Source organism: Onychomys torridus, chromosome 9 (assembly GCF_903995425.1).
Source record: "Onychomys torridus chromosome 9, mOncTor1.1, whole genome shotgun sequence".
Taxonomy (NCBI): Eukaryota; Metazoa; Chordata; class Mammalia; order Rodentia; family Cricetidae; genus Onychomys; species Onychomys torridus.
The window spans coordinates 56,086,300-56,108,147 of NC_050451.1; positions in this window are offsets into that span (position 1 = coordinate 56,086,300).

Sequence of the window (21,848 nt, forward strand, 5' to 3'; positions counted from 1 at the left end):
TTATTGTTGTTATTATTTTATTATTTGAGCAGCGACTGCACAATTCAATGCATTTACCTCCTTTGGTTAATGGCATCATTCAGTCACCATTTAGTAGCTTCCAAGTGAGATTAGAGGTGTCAAGGGAATTGCTCACTCCAACCAGGAAATGTGGGGTTTTTAGTTCAAACAGGATTTGAGCGAACCTGGGAAGCAACAGCTGAGAAGAGAAAGATCTGATCAACGCCTCCCTTTGAAGTAAAGACTCCTCAGACTGTGAGAATAACAGTCTTCATTACCGCCAGAACTCCAAGTGGCTGCTCCTGCCACATGCTTTAGGACGTATCATAAGATCTATAAAAATATCAACAAGATGCTTTCAAGTGACACCAAACAGCTAGAGTGCCCTATTTGCAGGGACACTGCTGTTTAAAGGCAATTTGCTGGATTGTTTCCCATCTGGGACCAAGACAAGTGCCTTCCAATCTCTTTCTCTCGTTCCCTCCCTTTCTGGCTTGCTCCCTCCCACTCAGCCTCAAGTAGAAACTCAGATTTTTAATGTTTCATTTTTGCCTTCCTTTGAGGGCCAGAAAGAGAAAATGAGGCTTTTCTTGGCTTCTCAACTCTCCTCAGAGATTCAGAGACAAAAAGATTGCTTTGGGAAAATAATAATGCCAAATGAGCATTCAAATAATAAATGGGTTTTCTGGAAATTAGGTTCTCAGAGGTCAGGCAATTAAAAGTTAGGAGGAAAACACACCTCAGGCTTGATTGGAGGAGACAACGGAGAGCCGGGGCAAATATTTTCACCACACTTAAAGTTCCATCCGAGGTTTTAAGTGTGGGAGCAAGTTGATTAATCTATTTGCATACTTCCAGAATTTGATAACAAGCCAGAATGAGGCATAATTTCATAGACTCTGATTATTAACAATAACGTGGAGTGTGATTAGAGCGTTGAGTATCCAGGGGTCACAGCAGGGCAGCAGGCGGATGTGAGTCAGCAAGGCAATGTTATTTGAAAAGTAACAAACATAGGCTCCTCCCACCTGAGATGCATCAGTGCCTGTCATTCCCCTGACTGTGAATCTGTCAGATTCAGTCACCCCAGTCAAAATCAGGGAGCTCATTTCTGACAGACCATCTTCATATGGGCTGCAAGGAAACTCAGGACTCCTGGTGGTAGACTGAGCTCTCTTCAGGGCTGTTTATTCATGGCTCTGTCAGGGAGATCCTTTACAATATCAGTGACTTTTCCCATTGCTAAGGCAAAAGACCTGAGAAAAGCAACTTATAGAAGGAAGGGTTTATCTTGGCTCCCAGTCTGAGGGCCCAGTCCGTCCCAGCAGGGCGGGCACATTCTTGGCTTTGTTTCCGAGATCCTAGGGATTTAGTTCTTTTTATCTCTCCATCCCTGATTAAATCTTTCAGTTACTAACAACGTTCATTAACGAACTCAAGTTCTGGGAGATTTTTAAGAACATATGATTAAAAAATTAATCATTTTTATAACAAATGTATGTATTATAATATAAATATGTGAAATAAATTAATGTGTGGCCAATAAAATTATAAGTATGAAATAAATTAATAACTTACTCATACTTAATAAATTAGTTAGCTATTAGAATTTGTATTTTTTGAGACAAGTTTACCTCTGGTTAATGTTCTTTCTATACAACTGTTATTCCCTATTGCTTTCTTTAGAAACTGTTCATGCAAGGATAACCCTTCATTTTGTATATCATGTTACTGAGGCCCAGATGAGTCTAGTTACTAGAGCCTGGTGGTTTGTCCAAGACCACACAATAACTGTTGTGGAGTGGAAAGAGATCATCCAGAATTGAGTTTGAGAACTATTTCTTTCATGTATCCAGGTATTTAAATGAAGATAGTAAAAAATCATTTGGAACGTCAGCATCCTCATGTGTGAGGTGAGGACTGTATGGCTTTCATCTTAGTGTTCTTATGACTGAGGTCATAATTAACCTAGAATTCATACAGATGCATTTTTAGTGCACTTGGGGAGTCAGGGCTACATCAAAACCCTTTAGACCACTAGTGCAGTGATGAGTGTCTTACCTCACCCTGGCTTCCAAACTCTCCCTTCTGTTGGTCCAATAAGTCAGTCCTGTGTGACCTTACCAGCTGTATACCATTTCATAGCTGTGTGGCTGTGTCATTTTCAAGGTAGATAATGTACCTTACACTTCCTCCACAGCTCCATTCACAATGAAAGGTATGTAAGAAAGTGCTTGGAAAGCAACAAATTGCATTTTTCCCCTAAAAGCATTTGGAAAATGGTATTCAGTATACAGAAAGTAAAAATTTTAGAAAGGCACTACTTACTAAGACAGAACTCAAGACAAACCAGTATCCCAAAGTAAGTTTATTCAGGCAAAGGAGTTTCTAAGAAAATGAGATAGTTTAAAAGTTTGACCTTTGGAGGGAAGGCATAGGAATGGAGGGGGATTTTTTTCAGGGGGGGTTCTTTATGAAAATTTCTAATTGTATTTCATGAGAAATCTTTGAAAAGTGTACCCTCTATATATAGCTCCAAAATACTTTAAGTAAATATGCATGAGCATCTATATGTTCTATAAAAGACTCATGCTGACAGCTATAAATCCCAAGAGGATTAGAAAATATTGAGCTTTCTTGCTTCCTTGGGAAGATATGAGCAAATATCGAGTTACCTCACCAATGAGGGAACTGAGAACAGACCAAAGAAACAGTTCCACCAAAGTCCACTTTCAAGAATCAGTGAGTTTACTGGGGTCACTTACAGGAACATTGGTGACACAAAGACAACTGTGTCACCAAAATGTGACCCTAGTATGGATGACAGCTCACAAAAACCACATTCTCAGAATCCCTGCACCATTCACAGGCCACTCAGCAACCCTTCCCTTTGGTGGGGTCTTGTAAACCTTGCAAGCTTAGCAGCTTTCTGAGACTTGTAAGTTTTGTTTACTTCCTGAGCCTTTTAAGTTTCTTTCCAGTTTGAGAGAAATAGCTCAAAACAACAACAAAGGGGCCAGAGAAATAAACTAATTGGGGGAAAATATAAAATTGATGTTTAGGGGCCCGGGGTTCAATGGTAAAGTACTCACCAGTATGTGCCAGGCTGGGTCAGAATCCATGGTCCCAAATACCCAAAGCCTGACTTGTCCCTCTTGGCACTTGGAAATATCTAAAGATATGTGAATAAGGAACACAGCCAGACAGATGAACACGTTGATGGGAGGCTTGGCTCTAAACCCCACACAGAACTCATGCCCAAGGAAGTAGAGTTGGGCTACCTGCTGCCTTTTGAGTCCAGAAAAATATACTCAGTCCTATCTTCTTATAGGCAGATGGGTATCTTTGCAGCCCACATGTCTCAGCCAGAGAACAGCTGCGTTTCCTGAGATAGCAACATTTCTGCTGTCTACCCAGCAAGAATTCTATTAATAGAAAGTTAATTCTTAGATAAAGAGGTGGGAGTGAGTGACAGTAGCATTTACTAACTATCCCTCCTGCTAGCAAACCTCTAACCAATAATCCTACCCAACAGTCATACTCCTTTATCTGAACAGCAACAGTCTACCTTTGTGTGGGTAGAGGTGGAGATCACGTACCTCCATCAAGGTCAAGGGGTCTAGCAGTTTGGGGGCTACTTCTAGATGATATGCAATTCAGCTTGGTTCCCCAGGACCACCAGATTCCTAGAATTCCCAACAGTGGGTAGAGCTTGGAATCAGATGTCCTAGGAGAACACAAAGATTCTAATAACAGCGACTCTCAACCTGTGTGTTGCGACCCAAGGGGTCCAATGATCATATCACAGATGTTGCCTAGGACCCCTGGGAAACACAGATATTTACATTACAATTTGTAATAGTAGCAAAATTACAGTTATGAAGGAGCAATAAAAATAATTCTATGGTTGGGGGTCATCACAATATGAGGAACTGTATTAAAGGGTCACAGCATCAGAGAGGTTGAGAACCACCACTCTATAGAGTCATACTTCAAACTGACCAGCCAATGTATCCAGGTAGGTTTCAGTGGCACCAACCCATTCACTGCTTGTGGGCAGTGAACTCTGCTAGTGTCAGAAGAGTCTGAAAGATCCTACCTCCTATAGAAGATGAAGTGAAATGAGCCCAGGACCCAGCATTCTACTGCCATTGGGACATTGGCACTGAGGATCCTGGAATAGCCTTAAAATAGTCACCAACAAATGTGCCAGGCTGGTACAATATTGACAAAAGGCAATGAGTTGCATCAATTTCAGGTTAACTGGCTAATTCAACGACAGTACATTTGGTAAGAAAGTTTTAGTGGGAGATGGGACTTGGAATGGGAGACTGGACAGGTAAAGACACTTAGCAGTAGAGACTGATGGAGATCACACAGCCATTCAGTGGCCATGCTCAGCCTCGAAACAGGTGTCCTGCTCCTCAGGGTGAGGCTAATAAAGCCAAAAGCAGGCCCTCCTGTTGGACCTGGGGATGCTTATGTTGCAAGGCTTCTGGTTTATCTCAGCCCATCATGCTCTTCTGTTAGCCTCCAGACATAGGACATGAAAATGGATTTGTCCAAGTGGTAACCCTGAGATTCCAAGCCTTAGCACCTTTTAAAATGAGCCAGTGACACAGTGCCAGGTAAGATGCAACCTCTGTGAATGAATTAATTAGACTTTTCAAAAAGAGCAAGTAGACATGCTGTGGTGTTTTATTACAGTTTTCTAAGTGGTAATGGAAAAAAAAATCACTTGATTTCAAATTATTTTCCCTGAGGTGTATAAGAAATGAGGAAGACACACACACACAAACACTGTGCAAAATGCATTGTTATCCTGGTTTGAGAATTTGTGGACTCAGAGTTCCCCAAACTTGCTTTGGGAAGTTGAAAGGGAGAAAATTACATTTAGTGGGGAGAGCTCCAGCCATACCGTAATTGGGAAGGGTGAAATCTCACTGGACTGTGCTGTGCTTCCAAAGGCCAGTGGATCAGCAGGTTGAATCACCCTTGCAGAAGGCAATGAACTTGACCCTGGGATTACCTTCTAGGTAGCCTACCAACTCTCTTTCCATAAGAAGTTGGGTCTTAGAAATATGTGATGACTGAAGATATCAATTTGATGACTGGGAGTCACTTAGATTTGTTAGGCACACTTCCACTTCCAGGTGTGTCTGCTGAGATGACTGGCAGATGGGACATCACCTAAAGGAGAGGGCCTGCAGCAGCACCTGGAAGCCTGGGGGGAACCAATGGAACAAAAATAAGAGTGGGAGGAAACCCATTAACTCAGGCTTGCTCTTTGTCCCGCTGCTTCCCAGCTGCCATGAGGTGAGTTGCTTTGCTGCTTTACTGGTTCCCATCAATGGATCCAAATGATCCAGGATTGACACCTCTGAAACCATGAGTCAAGATGAACCTTCTTATTTTTCCTTGGGTGTTACATCCCAGCAGCCAAAAGGAAGCTAAGAAAGTCAGACCCAAATCTAAGCACCAACTTCAGAGCATTTTTCATATATACCTTATGTGTATAACTTGAAGGCAATTTCACATTATATTTTTAGCCCATTTAGCCCTGTCACAGGAGATTGAATGAGAAAGTTTCTATTTGTGGCATCATACAAGCACGGAAAATGTTTCAGATTTTGGAGTATTTCAGATTAAGGATGCTGGATCCTATATCAAGCCTGAGAGATCTACAAAGGTGAGTAAGATAGTCCACCTTTCAGGGGATGAAAGACTCAGAAATCAGGGGATGGTAGACAGTGTCATGATGATCAGGGCAGTAGCCTCAGGTGTATAGGAAATGAGGAAGACAGGATCATAGATGCATGAAAGTGTGTCTACACAGTATCAGCCCACAAGGTGCTAGTAAACACAGTCAGAGAGGACAACATTGGGTGTCACCTCATCCAGTGTCTCTCTTGATGCTGCATGCCCCTTCACTTGGGATCCCAGATGTAAGTTAATGTAGGTCCAGAAGTCAAAGTCACGATTTGAGTCTTGACTTCATTGTGTGACCTTGGACAAGTTACTACAGTCTCTGTTCTTTCCTAGTCTCAGGGAGGTGATGGTAATAGCCACCTCTTAGGTTTCTCATAAGGACTCAATGTGTCTAGACACAAAGAGCCCTCATGATAGAGTTAGTGTGAGAAGTGTTCCTCTGTAGGCACAGGTGGTTCTTAACATACAACAGGGCTGTGTCACCAATAGAAGATGTCATAATTTGGGAAATCATTAATACACATAGCCTACAGGGCAACAAATCTAATATGGTGTACTCTCAACTATCTGCTGTGTCTGAGAGCCAGGTGTCACCAGAAAATGTTCCATACCAATACCTCAATAAAATAAAATAAAAATGCAAAATTCACTTTTCTATTGAAGGCAAACCCTTTTGCACTGCTGTGAAGTTGAAAATTTCTAAAGGTAACCATCAAAAGTCAAGGGTCATGCACAACTGCTTTGGACTGGCTGAAGGATTTGTAGAACCTGACAGACAAGAGAAGGTTGATAGAGACACCTGTAGGTACTATGCTGGATAGGGAGATTTCAAGAGCACCTAATAGGATCAAGACATATGAGTGCACTGTGGTCACATGGATACACACACACACACACACACACACACACACACACACACACGAGGCCTACATATCACCCCACCTTTCTTTTGTACAGGGGAGGAGAAGGAAAAGGAAGGAGCTCAGATCAACTGAGCACACCAAAGACACTGCGAAGGAAAAACAAAACAAAACCTTCTGGAAGTGATTGCATTTATCTGAAAGTAATTAGGTAAATTTTTACTGTGGGCACAAGAGAGAGCTTAAGAGCTAAATCCAGCTCAATTGCCAAGAGAAAAAAGTTCTGTTTTGCACAACTGAGTTTGTGACTGCACATTTCCTACCCATGAGCAGAAGCAAGGAAAATGTTCTGTCTTTCTGATTTTAAATCCTGCAGTCCCCTCCCTCTGACATTGACCTTACACTCTATTGTACCTCACCTCTGCGGCACCCCCAACTATGTCATGGTAGTGAGCAATGCTCCTCTTTCTGAATCATAAAACGGACCCAACATTTCTCCCTGTAGTCTAAATCAGCAACAGGCTCTATACCGCATTCAAGAATGGTGACCTTGAGGTCATCATTAAAGATCGTGAATAAAGTGTGCATGATGGTATCAAACTTTATGAAAATGAGAGAGAGATGGAAATCAGTTTGCCTTTTCTAGGGGTTTGTAATGCCTAAATGAGGCAACATTTGTAAAGTACCAGAGACTGATGGCCAGAAGTCCAATGGCAAGAGTCTTTCTTGATCACTCTTCTGCCTTATTCTTTGAGACAGGGTCTCTCCATCAAACCCAGAACTCACAGACACAGCTAGCCTAGCCACTTGGCTTCAGGGAAAGGTTTACATCTCTCAAGGCTAAAATTATGGCCTGGTGGCCATGTCCACCCAGCATTTATGTGGTTCTAGGAGTCTGAACTCAAGTTTCCTCACTTGGGTGGTCAATGCTTTAACCACTAAGCCATCTCCCATCCCCTTATTTCCATGTTAAATAGTGAAATAAAGAGCTGGCATGGTGATGAATACTTATAATTCCAGCATTCAGGAGACTGAGACAGGAAGCTCTAAGTTCAAGGCTTGCCTGAATTATATGTTGAGATGTTGTTTCAAAATAATTACAACAAATAGTGATAATGATGATGATAAAGTGGGTGTTCAAGAAAATACCATTCCTTTGTAATCATTATTCCTTTGATTCTAAGATTTCTGATTCTGTAAAACACATACACATATGGAAATGTATAGAGACACGCCTTGGCAAATAACTATATGCTCACCCAACTTAGCAAAGCTCAGTTGGGCTCAATTGGAAGGTTTCTCCCCAGTAAAACTGATGAGCCTTGGAAGAAGGTCCTGGAAAGATATCAGAAATCCCATTGTCAAGGGCATTCCACAATTGTCTCAAATTTTGGAGACTGTCCCTAAACAGCAATTCTTTTTTAAAATCTCAAGTGATTCCATTGTTCTGGCAAAGTCAGGCCGCTGCACAGTGTTGAACTCCCTGCTTTTCAGAGTGTAATCTTGGACTTTCAGAGCCACCATCTCCCCAGACGTGCCTGTTGGAAACGCAGGGTCTCTGGCCTGGCCCACATCTGCGGAATCAGAATCCACAGTGGAACGCAGCCTCCGACACTGTGTCTACCTCTCAGGTTTATATTGTGAGTCTCCAAGGAGCCCACACACATCAGGAGGAAGAAGTGTCCTGACTGGCAATCTGGAGCTCCTCTATCTCTGGCTGCAAAACCTTTGGCAATCTCTAGACCTCAGTTTCCCCTCTGGCAAAACAGGAGGATAGGCTAGACAATCCCAGCTTCATTCTGAGTAGACACATGTGGCTTCCATCCAACACAGCTTCAGCTTCACGTGAGCCTTGGTCCCTGCCCCCATCCCCAGCTGGGATCCCCAGGGTGTCCTGCTGAGGAGTCCAACCCAGGAGCGACTGAATCTGGCAAGGGCTAAAAATTAATTCCCTTCAAATCAATAATTTGCAATTAAGCATGGAAGACACTAAAGCCAGGGGGGCAGGCTTCTGGAAAGAGGACAGCTGAGCACTCCCTGCCTTTGGAAAGGGGGTGGGGCAAGCCCTATCTCCAAGCAAACAAATGAACATCCAGTTCCATTGTTCAGGAGAAAGCGTGCACGGGGACTAAGTGGTACTTGAGGAGTGAGAAAAAAAAAAAAAGATCAAGAGCTCATATCAGCAGGAGTCAGTGCCAGGAGCTAATTTGGTTTCCACTGGGCTCTCTGCTTATGCACTTCCTGTGGCCCCGGAGTCCCATCCCACTACCCCAGGGTGCTTGGAAGCCTCCAGACCAGGGCTTCACAGTGTGCTGGCTGCAGACAGCACCCAGCTCGTGAAAGAATTGGAAACCTGCCTGGGTTCCCTCCCCATCCTCAGCAGCAAGTGTCAGACCAGCCTGGGTGAACGCCAGGCGGGCAGTGCCAACGTGGAGTGCCGAAGATAGACACAGGCAGCCCCACAGAGCCAGGATTGCGAGATGGTTGATGCTACACAGTGATAGCTTCAATCCAGGGCTCGGAGCCATCCCGTAGGTCTCTAGAGAGGAGCAGAGAAATGCTGAAATTCTCGAAACAAAACTGAAGTGTGCTTAATTTTAGAAGTAAACGAGTGCTGTGCAGGGCTGTGGGTAAGGGTGGGGTGAGGGGGCGGGTGGGGGAGGGGTATGGGCAGGGATAAAAACAGTGAAGGAAGCAAAAGCTGCAGCAGGAAATCCAGTGCATGGGGATCGGGAAACAAAACACAAATCTTTTGCATTTCCCCCAAACCACAGTAAAATGAAGACGGGATGCCATTTTTTTTCTCTCCCATAAAAGTTAACAAATGATTCATCTGTGAGTCGTTATAAGTCAGTAAGACTCTAGGACAAGAATGATAAGAGAAGGGAATAATACTTTTTAAGACATGCTGTAAGGGGCTGGGAGGTAGCTCAGTGGGTAAAGTGCTTGCCTCGAAAGCATCAGGGCCTGAGTGTGATCCCTAGAACCCAAGTAAAGATCTGGGTGTGGCGGCCTAGGCTGGTAATGCCAGCACTGGAAAGAGGCAGGTCCCTGTGACATGCAGGCCAGCCAGTCCAGACTACTGCCCAAGCTCCCGGCCAATGAGAGACCCTCTCTCAAAAAATGAGAGTGAACAGTGCCTGAGAACAACACCTGAGGCCGGCAGAAGTCTGATGCCTGGCCAGTACATTCACCAATGCACACATGAACACACACACACACACACACACACACACACACACACACACACACACGGTCCCGCTGTTACACACATCCCCGCTGTTCCCAGGGTCTAGGGGTCTACGGGAATATTTCCTCTGTCCTCTTTGCACATGAAGACCAGTTACAACATTGCTCTTCTTCTCAAGGCAAGAATGATTTTTAGGTGATTGCTTGCTCAACTCCAAAATACAAATCAAGGCCTGCTCTTTATAAAGCATTCATTTAAATGTGGAGAGAGACTAAAATGAACAAACAAACAAACAAACAAACAACCCCTATGAGACAGAGCCTTGATTTAAAATCTAGTCCGGAAAGCAAAATTCACAAAGGCAAAAAAAAAAGCAAGGCTTAATACAGCAAGTGTTCAGCATCGCATGGGTAGAAAAGCCAGGACTCTAAAAGAAGCTAGAATTAGAGGAAGTCCCAGGAATCTTGATCATGGGAAGGAAGCCTAAAGGAAGCGTGGATTGAAAGGCATGAAGAGTAGGGAGGCTCCTCCAACAGCAGAGGGCAGCTAGGCAAAAGTACAAAAACATAGTATAGATAAAACTCCAGGTATGTGTCAATAATAAAGAATGTGAAGCAAGTTGCTTGTAAATGAGTGGAAAATTCATGATGGGTGTTATGAATCAGTGTACGTCAGTGACTTGAAATACAGAGAAAAATAATAAATAATGCATTGAATGCAATCAATATAAAAATAAACACAAATGATATTATCAAAAAAAAGTACAAAAACAGGGAGGGGAGAATGGGTCTGTTGGCTGGGTAAGGGCCACGTAGTCACCTTTTTTAATGATACTATGATAATCCTAAATAAAAAGAACTCTTGGCTCTGCAGACCTGTGATTTAAATCCTTTCACTTCTGAAAGGGATTCTAACCCTAGAACATTCTTTATAAGGAAATAGAAATACCCAGTCATTCAAGAGTTACTTCCTCGTTTGCCTTGAATGGAACATCGTATTAAGGTGTCTACACCAGCTTGGCACCTTGCTGGGATGTCTCTCTTCTCCAGAAGCCAGGGATGCACTCCAGTCTCTTACTGTGTGATATGGAGCCCTAGGCTGAGTCTTTAACCAATGATGTTCTCCTAGATCGTGCCTACTGCTCCACTGTTCCCCAAAGGATGTACTGAGAAAGTGCATTTTCTTCTAATTAACTGGGGTCAATTCTTTTCCTGCTCATCACACCCTGAGGCATCATGACTCACCTTCACATCTGCCCAAATCCAAAACCAATGTCATAATAGGGAGAAAGAGGCAGGGGCAAAAGCCGAAACACTCTATGCTAAAGTCTCACATCTCTTTTCTGAGTTGGGTAGAGAAGAAGGTAGGTAAGACCTCTCTGGTCCACTTCCTCTTCCCTCTAGAAAAGGAGAGACATTCCATCTTCAAGGAGAAAGCCTGCTGTGAATTGCTTATACTCCAGAACATTCTATTCTAGATGAAGGATTGACTAGAACAGAAGGTCATAGGACAAATGAACATTGTCTTAGCATCCCTACAGCCATGCTATGAGGTGTTCCAGGTTCAAAGTCCATCTTCTTTCCTTCTCCTTTCCCTTGTCTCCTCTGGAAAACTCTAGTTTTCTACTTCCTCTCCTTACAGGACACACACTCTTTCTCTGGGGTCAGTGGTGCCAAAGGGATAGCATTTGTCAGTTCCACGTTCACCTCCAAAGCACATTTTTACCTAGCTCGTTTCTGCTAAGACTCCTGTTGTCCCATCGCAGATGTGAAAACTAAGACTCATATTTGAATGTTGAAATGAAACAGAGGCATTCACACAATTGGTTTATTTTTGAGTTTGTGTGGCCCTGCCTGAGATAGGCAAAAGAATCTGGCAACGAGACTCAAGCTGGTCAATGGAGTCCTACATCAGGACTTGCAGGAGAACTGACTAGTGGTATAGGTCAGGGCAGAAACCCAGTATTTCTGCATACACTAACCAAACATAATGGTGACTGCTTCCCAACACAGTCCCTTAATAAGACTCAGCCTCCAGGATGTCCAATACTCACCTGAAATAATCAACTCCCAGGACATCAAGGAAAATGAGGGTTTTATGCAAATCTTTTTCCTACTACTCCATGCTCCCCCTTCTGTGATGGAAATCACAGACACACAGACACAGACACACACACAGACACACAGACACACACACACACACACACACACACACACACACACACACACCAGCTTCACACAAATTAGATTGAGACATTTCTGGAAAAACAATCCCTAGTTCTGTTTCCATGGAAGCAATCTCATGTCCCCAGTGGCTACAAATGGCAGGCAGCCGGCAGTGGTAAGGGAGCTCCTGGGGCCGCTGTGGGCCTTCTCCTCTTTGCCAAGCCAGCAGAGTGGGCTATGGGATAGTGGGAGGCAGGGCTGAGCCTCACCAACAACCCAAACCTCCAAGGAGACAGTGAACCCCAGCTGTGCCCCCTCTTTTGGGGCAAATGTACATCTGGGCATTCTGGGCACAGCTCCAGCCAATCAACCAGGCTGATCCCCCTTCAGCTTACCACAAAAGGCTGCTCACTCAGAGCAGATGGCTGTGCTGAGCCCGAGCCTAAACCAAGATGGAGGCCACCCATGGGGCTTGAGCTGCAAAAACATTCACTGCTCCAAGCAAATGCCCTCTGGCTTAGAGGATACCCTTATCTTCCCTCAGCTTCCAGAATACCCTGAATGTGATCCATACTCTACTGGTGGCACACAGGATGAGCTGAGGTAGCTCACAGAGGAACATTCTTTAAGAAGTTTTGGCTACATAGTGACTATGCCTATATTAGAAAAGACCATGAAGTATGATTTCATGGGTAATTACAGCTTAGTTTAAAACTTAAGGAGGTGTTAATGAAATGTCTTCATTTCTTAAATTTAAATAAATGATAGAGTAGATATTTATAGATATGGACCAAAAAAAATGGAAATATGCCCAAATAGGGCCAATGAGATGGCTTAGCCAGTAAGGATGGTTGCCACCAAGTCTGACTACCTGAATTCAGTCCCCAAGGCCTACATGGTAAAGGGAAGTTGGAACTTGTCCTATGAACCCTATGAGCTCCCCACGTGCACTATGGTAAGTACACACACACACACACACACACACACACACACACACACACACAAAGAGAGAGAGGGGGGGGAGGGAGGAGAGAGAGTAATCAAAAAGAAAGCATTTTTTTAAAGAATGAAAACTGCAGAAATAAAATTGGAGAAATCTGCTAAAGCTTTCAATGTCCTCTTTTAGGGGTAGGTCAACTGTCTAAGCAAGAGGGAGAATTCTGGAGGTGGCAGGATGCAAGGCAGAAGCTCAGGACACAGAGGGGACCCCGTCAGGCAAATTCTTCCTTGGGGACTGTCTTATACAGTCCCCATATGAGTCTCAGGACTTTGCAGGGGCCCTGAGCAGCTAAGCCAGCTCAGCTGCACAGCTGGCCGACTTCAGTCCTACCCAGGGTCACCTCACCCAATCAGGGTCTTGGTTCCTTTTCTGCTGCTTCGAAAAAACATGACAAGGGTAACGGACAGAAGATGGGCTTCTCCGGCTGACGGCTCTAGTGCGACAAGAGTCCATGATGTCAGAGTGGCAAGCTCACATCGCAAACTACAAACAGGAAGCAGAGAGTATGCCCTGGAAACAGCACATGGCTTTTGATACCTCAAAATCTGCTCCCAGTGACATATTTTTCTCCAGCAAGGCCGTACCCCCTAAACCTACGCAAACAGTATCACCAACTGGAGACCACGTATTCAGATGTGGGACACATCTCATTCAAACCACTACGTTCCACTCCCTAACCCCCACAGTCTCATAGCTATATCATAATGTGAAATGCATTTAGTCCAACTTCAAAAGTCCCCATAGTCTTTCACGGTATCAACATTATTTTATAGTCAAAAATTTCCTCTTAGACTCAAGGCAGTCTCTTAACTGTAACCCCTTATAAAATCAAAATGCAAATTACATACTTCCAAATGTACAGTGGTACAGCATATACATTAATATTCCAAAAGGGAAGAATCGGACATAGTCAGGAAATACTGCACCAAAGCAAGACCAGAACCCATCAGGGCAAACTCCAAGTCCTGTAAGTGTCCTCCACCCCTCTAACTTGCTTGCTGCCTCTCTCTTGGGCTGGTTTCACACTCTGTAGGCAGCTTTCCTCGGAAGATATCTCATGGCTCTGGTACCGCCAACATCTTGGGCTTGGTGGCTGAGACCACTCGGCTTTCACTGCCATAGCTTCACACAGTGGCCTCTCGGGCCTCTTGCCCTCTCAGGGTCTTCATTTAGGGACTGCCCTGCCACACAACTGGTCTCAATGGCTCTCTGAAACCACGGGGAAAGATTCTACAACCCCTTTACTCCTGTGTCCTTCATGGCCCTAAAGCCAGCACTATACAGATGACCCTGCCAAGTTCAGCTCCCAAGTTGTGATAGAGCTTGGCTCCCCTTGACCCCCACTTACAACAGCTTTTGTGTATCTGTTCTAGGATCAGAAAATGCCTGAGGACTTTTCCTTACACAGGTTGGCTGTTTGGTGGCTTGTGGTCTTCCCTTTACTCCAGTACAGACCAGGCTTCTCAACAGTTGTAACTTTTCTTCCAGCACGTGCCTTGGCAGTGACATTAATCTTCCCCATGTCCTTTTACTCTCCAAACTGCATGTGCTATATTTCTCTCTGCCCAACCCATTCTTTTTCATTTCTCTTTTTCACTGTGATCATGAAAGTGATGACTAATGACCACATGGCAGAGTCAATACTAAGCTGTCTTGAAATCTCCTCTCCCAAAGAAATTAGTCCCTTACTCTTAAATTTCATCTCAGGCAAATTCTTAGGACAAGAGCAGAAAGCAGCCACATCCTTTGTCAAAATACCACCAGAACAGCCTCTGGCTCAGTTCCTAATATGGTTCCCTCTGAAACCTCTGAAGCTGGGCCTCCATGATCCACGTGGCTCTCAGTACCACTGTCTTCCAAGTTCCTACTAGGATGGCCCATTAAGCCCTTCTTATAGCATTCAGATGCTTTTCTAGTCCAAAGTCACAAAGTCTCCCGTATCCCTCCAAAAACATCACATGGCCAGGCTCTTCACAGCAATAGCCCACTTCCTGGTACCATGTTCTGTCTTAAGTTACTTTCTGTTGCTGTAATAAAAAACGTGACCAAACAACTTACAGAAGAAAAGGGTTTGTTTGGCTTAAGGTTCTGGAGAGATGATAGTTCACAATGGTGGAGTGGAAGAGCAAGCAACGGGAGGCTGGAGCAGCAGCTGAGAGGTCACATCGCAAACCACAATTAGGAAGCAGAGAGAGCGCCCTGAAAACAGTAGCTTTGGCTTTTGAAATCTCAACCCCAGCATCCATGACATACATCCTTCAGCAGGGCCATGCCTCCTAAACCTACTCAAACAGTGTCACCAACTGGTCACCAAGTATTCAGATGCTGGAGAATATGGGGGACTCTCCATCAAACCTCTACAGTCAGGGATCCTGCCAAGCCAGACTGCACCAAACAGAAGGCCCCCTGTTGGGCGCTCCTGTGGAGCCAGCTCTAAGCATCCAGTGGTCAGCTCCTCTCACCTCACATATCACTTCCAAAAGGAAGTCATCTCCTAGCCATGGCCACACTTCCCAAGGCCTCATCATACCCAAAACACTGTGACATCATTAGTCGAAAGGAAACAGATGCTTGAGCCCCTCTTTCTACCCCTCAGGACAGTGGAACAGGGCACTGCCCACTGAGAGGCTTAATCATGGACTTTGTTTTCTCTCAACCCAGAGTGACAGCATGCCAGGTTCTAGTGATGCCTTCCTTATGATTTTGACACTGTCAACCTGTGTGTCCTTACACAGCACAGTGAGCTATCTGGTGCCTCTTCTCCTTCTCCTTCGTCTTCGTCTTCTTCTCCTCCTCCTCCTTCTCCTCCTCCTCCTCTTCTTCCTCCTCCTCCTTCTTCCTCTTCTTCTTTTTCTTCTTTCCTCCTCCTCCTCCTTCTTGTTTTTGTTTTTATTTTTTGAGACAGGGTTTCTCAGTGTAGTCATGGAACTCACTCTGTAGACCAGGCTGGCCTCAAACTCACAGATCTTCCTGCCTCTGCCTCCCAAGTTCTGTGATTAAAGGTGTGCACAACAAAACACCATGCCTCATCTTATAAGGGGACAAATACCCTCACAAGTGCTCCACCTTAGAGCCTCAGATAACCCAACCATTTTCCAAAGGCTTTAGCTCCAGACACTGTCACAGTTCAGGGGCTGGGGGTTGGAGGGGCTAGAGCTTCAATGTATGTGCTTTGGGAGAACACAACTCAGATCATAACAAGTGCCTTCTCTGAACATACACAGCCATAGGAGAGAAAGCAAAAAAAAAAAAAAAAAAAAAAAAAAAAAAAAAAATTGGACCATCAAGGCCTCCTTATATATATTAACAACAAAATAAGAAACACTAAGCTGGGCGGTGGTGGTGCATGCCTATAATCCTAGCACTCAGGAGGCAAAGGCAGGTGAACCTCTGTGAGTTCGAGGCCAGCCTGGTCTACAAAGTGAGTTCCAGGACAGCCTCCAAAGCTACAGAGAAACCCTGTCGCAAGAAAAAAAGAAAGAAAGAAAGAAAAAAGAAACACCAGTAATGTGACTCACTGACTCTTTTGATTCACAACAGATCCACAAAGTCAGTACCACTCTTCCCACCTCATGCAGCACCCAGGCTGAAACTCAGAGGCTAAATGAGCAGGAACTTTCGAGGCAGGAACAGCTCTCAAGCCCCAAGTCTCTGGGACTCCAAATCTCTTTCTATTAAATCGCCTCAGCTGCCTCCCTTCTGTGTTCTTCCTCAAGCCCCACTGTGTCCTTTGCTGCCTGCTCAGACCCCTCCCTACTTCCTCTATGCGTGTATTCAGAGGGATCCCCAGAGACCCCATCAACCTGAACCCCTGTAAAAGGCCACTTCCTCCTAACACACCCTGAACATCTGTGAAAACAATTTCTCCTCAAGCCCACAAATGAACCTCGTAATAAAAACTCACCATCCAATATAGCCTTAACAAATGTCTTGATAGCATTTTAACTACTGGAGGGACCTGGTGATGTTTCTTTCCTAATTGTTCTGGGAAGGTGCCCGCCTCTGTTGGAGAGGCTGTCTATGGGACAGTGGGACTTTATTTTTCCAGGTCGGACAATTTCTTTGGTCTCTCTAGATTAGACTGTCTTGCTGCAATAGATGCTGTGATATCAAGTAGTTAAGTTTATTTCTCACCTACCAACAATCTATTCCAGGGTTAGGGGACTTTCGGGGCAGCTAGCCTTGTGGTGTTGACAAAACATGCCAGCAGCGTCCATCTGATGGCTTCTAAGAGTGCCCAAGTTATAGAATAGATCATGGAGAATTGTATAGCAGCTCACACCACACTGTCCAAGGTAAGTCACGGGTCCCCAGTGTTCTGGTGACAGAAGAACTGGTGTCCTAGGAGAAGCACAGACCCTCTAGGCTTTCCTTCTATGCTCTTCACTAGGAGGACAGAGCACTGTCAGCCAAGGGCCTTAGGGAAAAGAACTCAGGCTTAGGAGATGGGATGTAAGAGTTGGAGGCTCTGGGACATCATAGAAGAAGCCACTATACTTCTCTGACTGACAGGGTAAGGGGAACACTGCTTGTGCAGACCTCACGCTGTTTGCAGTGGCTAATGTACTGCTTCACTTTTAAAAAAGCTACTCTTTGGAGTCTTATCTTCCCTGTGCAAGGCAAAGAATAAAACAGAAGCAGAACCTAAAAACCAAGCCAGTGTCTGCACCCTGAGTTCCTATTCCAGTTCTCCCATCCTCCATAAAGGCGTTTGATAAATCCGAGGCCCAGGCATGCCAACTTTAGGGTAGCAGTATTGTTCTGTCCCCGTCCTTGTGTAGGGCACTGGACATAAGAGCCCTATTCACTGTAGTGTTTTGTTTTGTTTTACAAGCAAAAGTGGTTTCTATTTCACACTGTATGTGTTTGTGTTTGTTTTGCCTTTTGAGACAGTATCTTGCTGTGCAGACCACACTGTCTCTGACTTGCAGTGATGCTCCTGCCTCTGCCTCCCAAGGGCTGGGGTTGCAGGTGTAACCCCATGCCTGGATGGAAAGGACTTTTAATCTCCTCTTGTGAGTACTTGGAGTCTCTTCTTTTCGCTCCTCTCTTCTTTTGATCTTAGCACACTCAGTCTCCCAGCCTTCAAAGGACCGTTCTCCAGCCTTAAGGTCATCCATACCCTCTCCCACCACCCACATACTTAGTGCTCACAGAAGCTTTACTTTGTTCACCATAAAACTTCCTGCAAAGAAGACCACATGTATGCTCAGGCCCCCTTCTTATCTTCCTTTCACTATTCACGACATCTTTAACTTAGCCTACATTCCTACCATTAATAAAAAAGTATATTGGAAAGGTCACATGACTTATTCATTACATTTCTACCCAGTCTCACTTTTCTGAGATGCTTGGGAAGTATTACCTGACATACAGGACTGGTTCCATGTGCATCATTTCTGCTCGGGTCCCATCGGTTGTTTGTATACACCTCTCATAATTGGCTCTACTAAGGATACTTTCCTCACACCCACCCTGGACTCACTCATTCCCCTCCCCATGTCCTACTGATCCCACCTGTTACTGGCGCCAGCCACAACCTTACCCATCCCTCTGATCATCTCTTCTCCATCCTCTGCTCCTGCGCTGGCCCAAGGGCTCAGTTCTCTCCAGTGTGTATTATTCCCTTAGCAGCTTGAGAGGCCTTTCTTCATTCAGCTACAATATCTACTTCTAAGGCTTGTAAGAAGAAAACTAATTCATCAATTTAACCAAAGCAGTGTTGTTAGGCACCTGGTTATATATTAAATATTGTTCCTTTTCCTGCTTAATGCATTGTCTAGCTCTCTTCCCTGAACTCAATTGGCCATCATTCATCCCTAAAATCCTTCAGGGTTTCTGCATGGTTTCCAACTCTAGACCATATACCCCTGCCAGACCCCCATACCATTTCTTCATCCCCTGTTGGAATGATGGTTTGCTGTCTCTGAGATGAGCCCATCCACCTGGTTCAAGTGTATTACCTCCTCTGCCTGGAACCTGTTTTGTCTTTGAATTGCCTAGAAAATGAACCAACAAACAAATTATCTTTGCTCTTTCTCCAACATATCAAGAAAGCATTAAATCCTTTTGAAAAGGATTTCCCAAACTGATACTCCTAGCCTAGATTCTCCAGTCAAACTTCTCCACACTGGATCCACCTTTGTCTCTCTTGGTCAGTTAGTGGTAATGATGGAGGTAGTGTGACTAGGTCAATTGGATCATGATTAGAAAGACAGGTCACTGAGAACCATAGGCCAGGACTAACAAGGGGCTTCTACCAGAAGGTGAGCACCCTGGAGCCTAATTCTTTCCAGATTCCCCTCCCCACTAATCCATTTCTAATTTGCATTCCACTCTGCCCCAGCATTCCAGAAGTAATGATGTCATTTATGAAAGAATGACAGATGCCCATTGATAGTGAATGAAATGGTGTTCAACCATAATGTGTAGTCTGCTGATTAAACAATGTCACAAATTTGCTCTTGTTCATTTGTTTATTCAAGATGGAATCTCACTACATAATCCTGACTGGCCTGGAACTCACTATACAGACTAGGATAGTCTTGAACTCACAGAGCTCTGCTTGCCTCTGCCCTTACTTCTAAAAAGGTTGAAGTCATATTGCCTGATTAGAACCATCTACAATAAAGTGTTTTGAAATTAAAAACAAAACAGCACCAAGGCAGAATCATCCTCAGAGGGCAGTAAGACTGCACTTAGTGCAGAAACCATGGGCATGAGCCCTGCATGAAAATGCCACAATGAAATGCATTACTTTGTATGCAAACATAAACTGTTAACTTGAGGGACTGCAGAGATGGCTGAGCAGTTAAGAGCATTGGCTGCTCTTCCAAAGGACCTAGGTATGAGTCTCAGCACCCATCTGGCAGCTCACAACCGTTTGTAACTCCAGTTCCAGAAGATCTGGCACCCTATGCTGGACTTTTCAGGCACTAGACACACTTGTGATACACAAATATACACGAAAGCAAAACACCCATAAACATAAAATAAAATAATAAAAAAATTCTCACTAAAAATAACTTTTAAAATATATTAATTAAAAAAAAATTAAAAGAAGAAAATAGCACGCTGTAATGAACTGATCCCTTTAACCAAATGTAACAACCATCATCTCTCTAGCCTATGCTTCCGGGCTTTGTTTTGCAGACACTTAGGGATGCTTTCTGACAAAAGTGGGGCCGCACTAAACAAACCACTTTGCAAATCCGTATTCACTCCTGCATTAGCAGCGCTCTCACTGCTGATAGAGAAATCAACTTGAAACAGGTAATGCCGAAGGAGAGACTGAGCATCCTATTGAAGAAGCAAGAGCTGGGCCTCTCCGCTCTCTTCCCTCTTCGCTGCTCTCCCACGCACCATCCATCCTTAATAATTCAGAGGTTTCTTTGCACTGCTGTCTCTGAGCTCAGGTCTAAAACCAATTTTTTCTTACTACCGTCTTTCCAAGGTATACCTTTATTCCCATTTCAAAGGCGTGTTACTTGGGTAATTTTCAGTTGATAGTTAATTTCACCATTACGTGGCTTAGAGGTTATTAGCTTGCTGAAATATATTCCTTATTTCTAGTTGTCCTATGAGGGGTGGGGGTTCATTTTGTGGGTTTTCTACTCTGTGTTAGTTTGATTCTTTTCGAAAATGATAAAGGGCATACAGGTGTCCTTTTATGAAGCTCCTGCTCTATGTGACGCGCCAATCTCACGTTCTCTCTGGTAGAACCATCCTGTGGTGTGACGCAGAGGAGCAGAAAGGCCGCTGATACGAAGGCTTCTCATTGGGTGAGATTCCTAATGTGTGATGTAAAAGATTCTCATTGGCTAGGGCTCAGTGTCAGCGTTCCCCAAACACAGCCCACAACCTAAAGATTCTGCCCACTCCTTTTGGTGCCAGAAGGTTCTGAATTTGAGAAGGAAATGGTTGAAGTCCTCTAAAGTGTCCGGCAGTGCACTGACATTTCTCCAGAAGGGAGCGTGGCCCGTCCAGAGAACTGGAGTGGGGAGTGAGTGATGACGCTGGGTGGTAGACCTGTCTCGTAACTCTTTGCCCCTTTTCTCCACCACCTATGCTTCCCGAACAATTCTGAGAAAGAACCAATAAAACCTCCCTAAGGTGGCACTGTCTGAAGCCAATAAACTTTTTTTTTGTCGTAAAAGTCCCAGTATCCCAAAGGTTAATATTGTATCTCTATCTATGTCCTCCTACAAAGATATAGGTATTATGTATATCTACCGTCTCAGTGTACAGTCACCACGTGTTTTTTTTTTTTTTCCTCCATTATGGAATCTCTATGGATTTTTTTTCCTTGATATTCTGGAGAGATGAGCTATGAGGATGCAGTCGTAGCAGCTGTTGGGGAAATATCGCCTCCTCTTTGTTCTGAATGCTGTTTAAACATTGGCAGGGGGCCTCATTAAAGATGAATCGTTGAATTAGCAAGCAGCGTTGTAGCTTGAGGAGGCAGCATGAGCTCCTGCGGTGAAAACAGATTTGCACAAAGGAGGGAGGGGAGGGTTAGGGGTGTGGGAGTGGAAGGTGGACAGAGGATGAAGAGAGGAGCCGGAGCAATGTCAAGTACTTTACAATGCTCGCTAGCCTGCCCAGTGCCGTGGAGAAGCGCGCGCCATATAGCAAAGGTCCCCCGGCAAAGGCCCTGTTTTCTGCGGGTATGAATGTGAAAAGGGCTCCTTCATTAGAGGACAAGTTGGGTTATTGATAACCCTTTTTCTTCCTTCAGATTGTGCTCAATGAGTGTCCTGGGGCCTCCGACGATGGGAGCCTTGGGTACCAACAGCCCTTGGGCTTTGGAATGCCATCAGCATTGTTTAGCCGCTAACTCTGCTCCTCCTTCATGCCTGCTGTCGCAGAGGCAGCAGCAAAGAGGCACAAGCAGTTTGCTTGCTTTGAACGTCTCTTTCTATTCT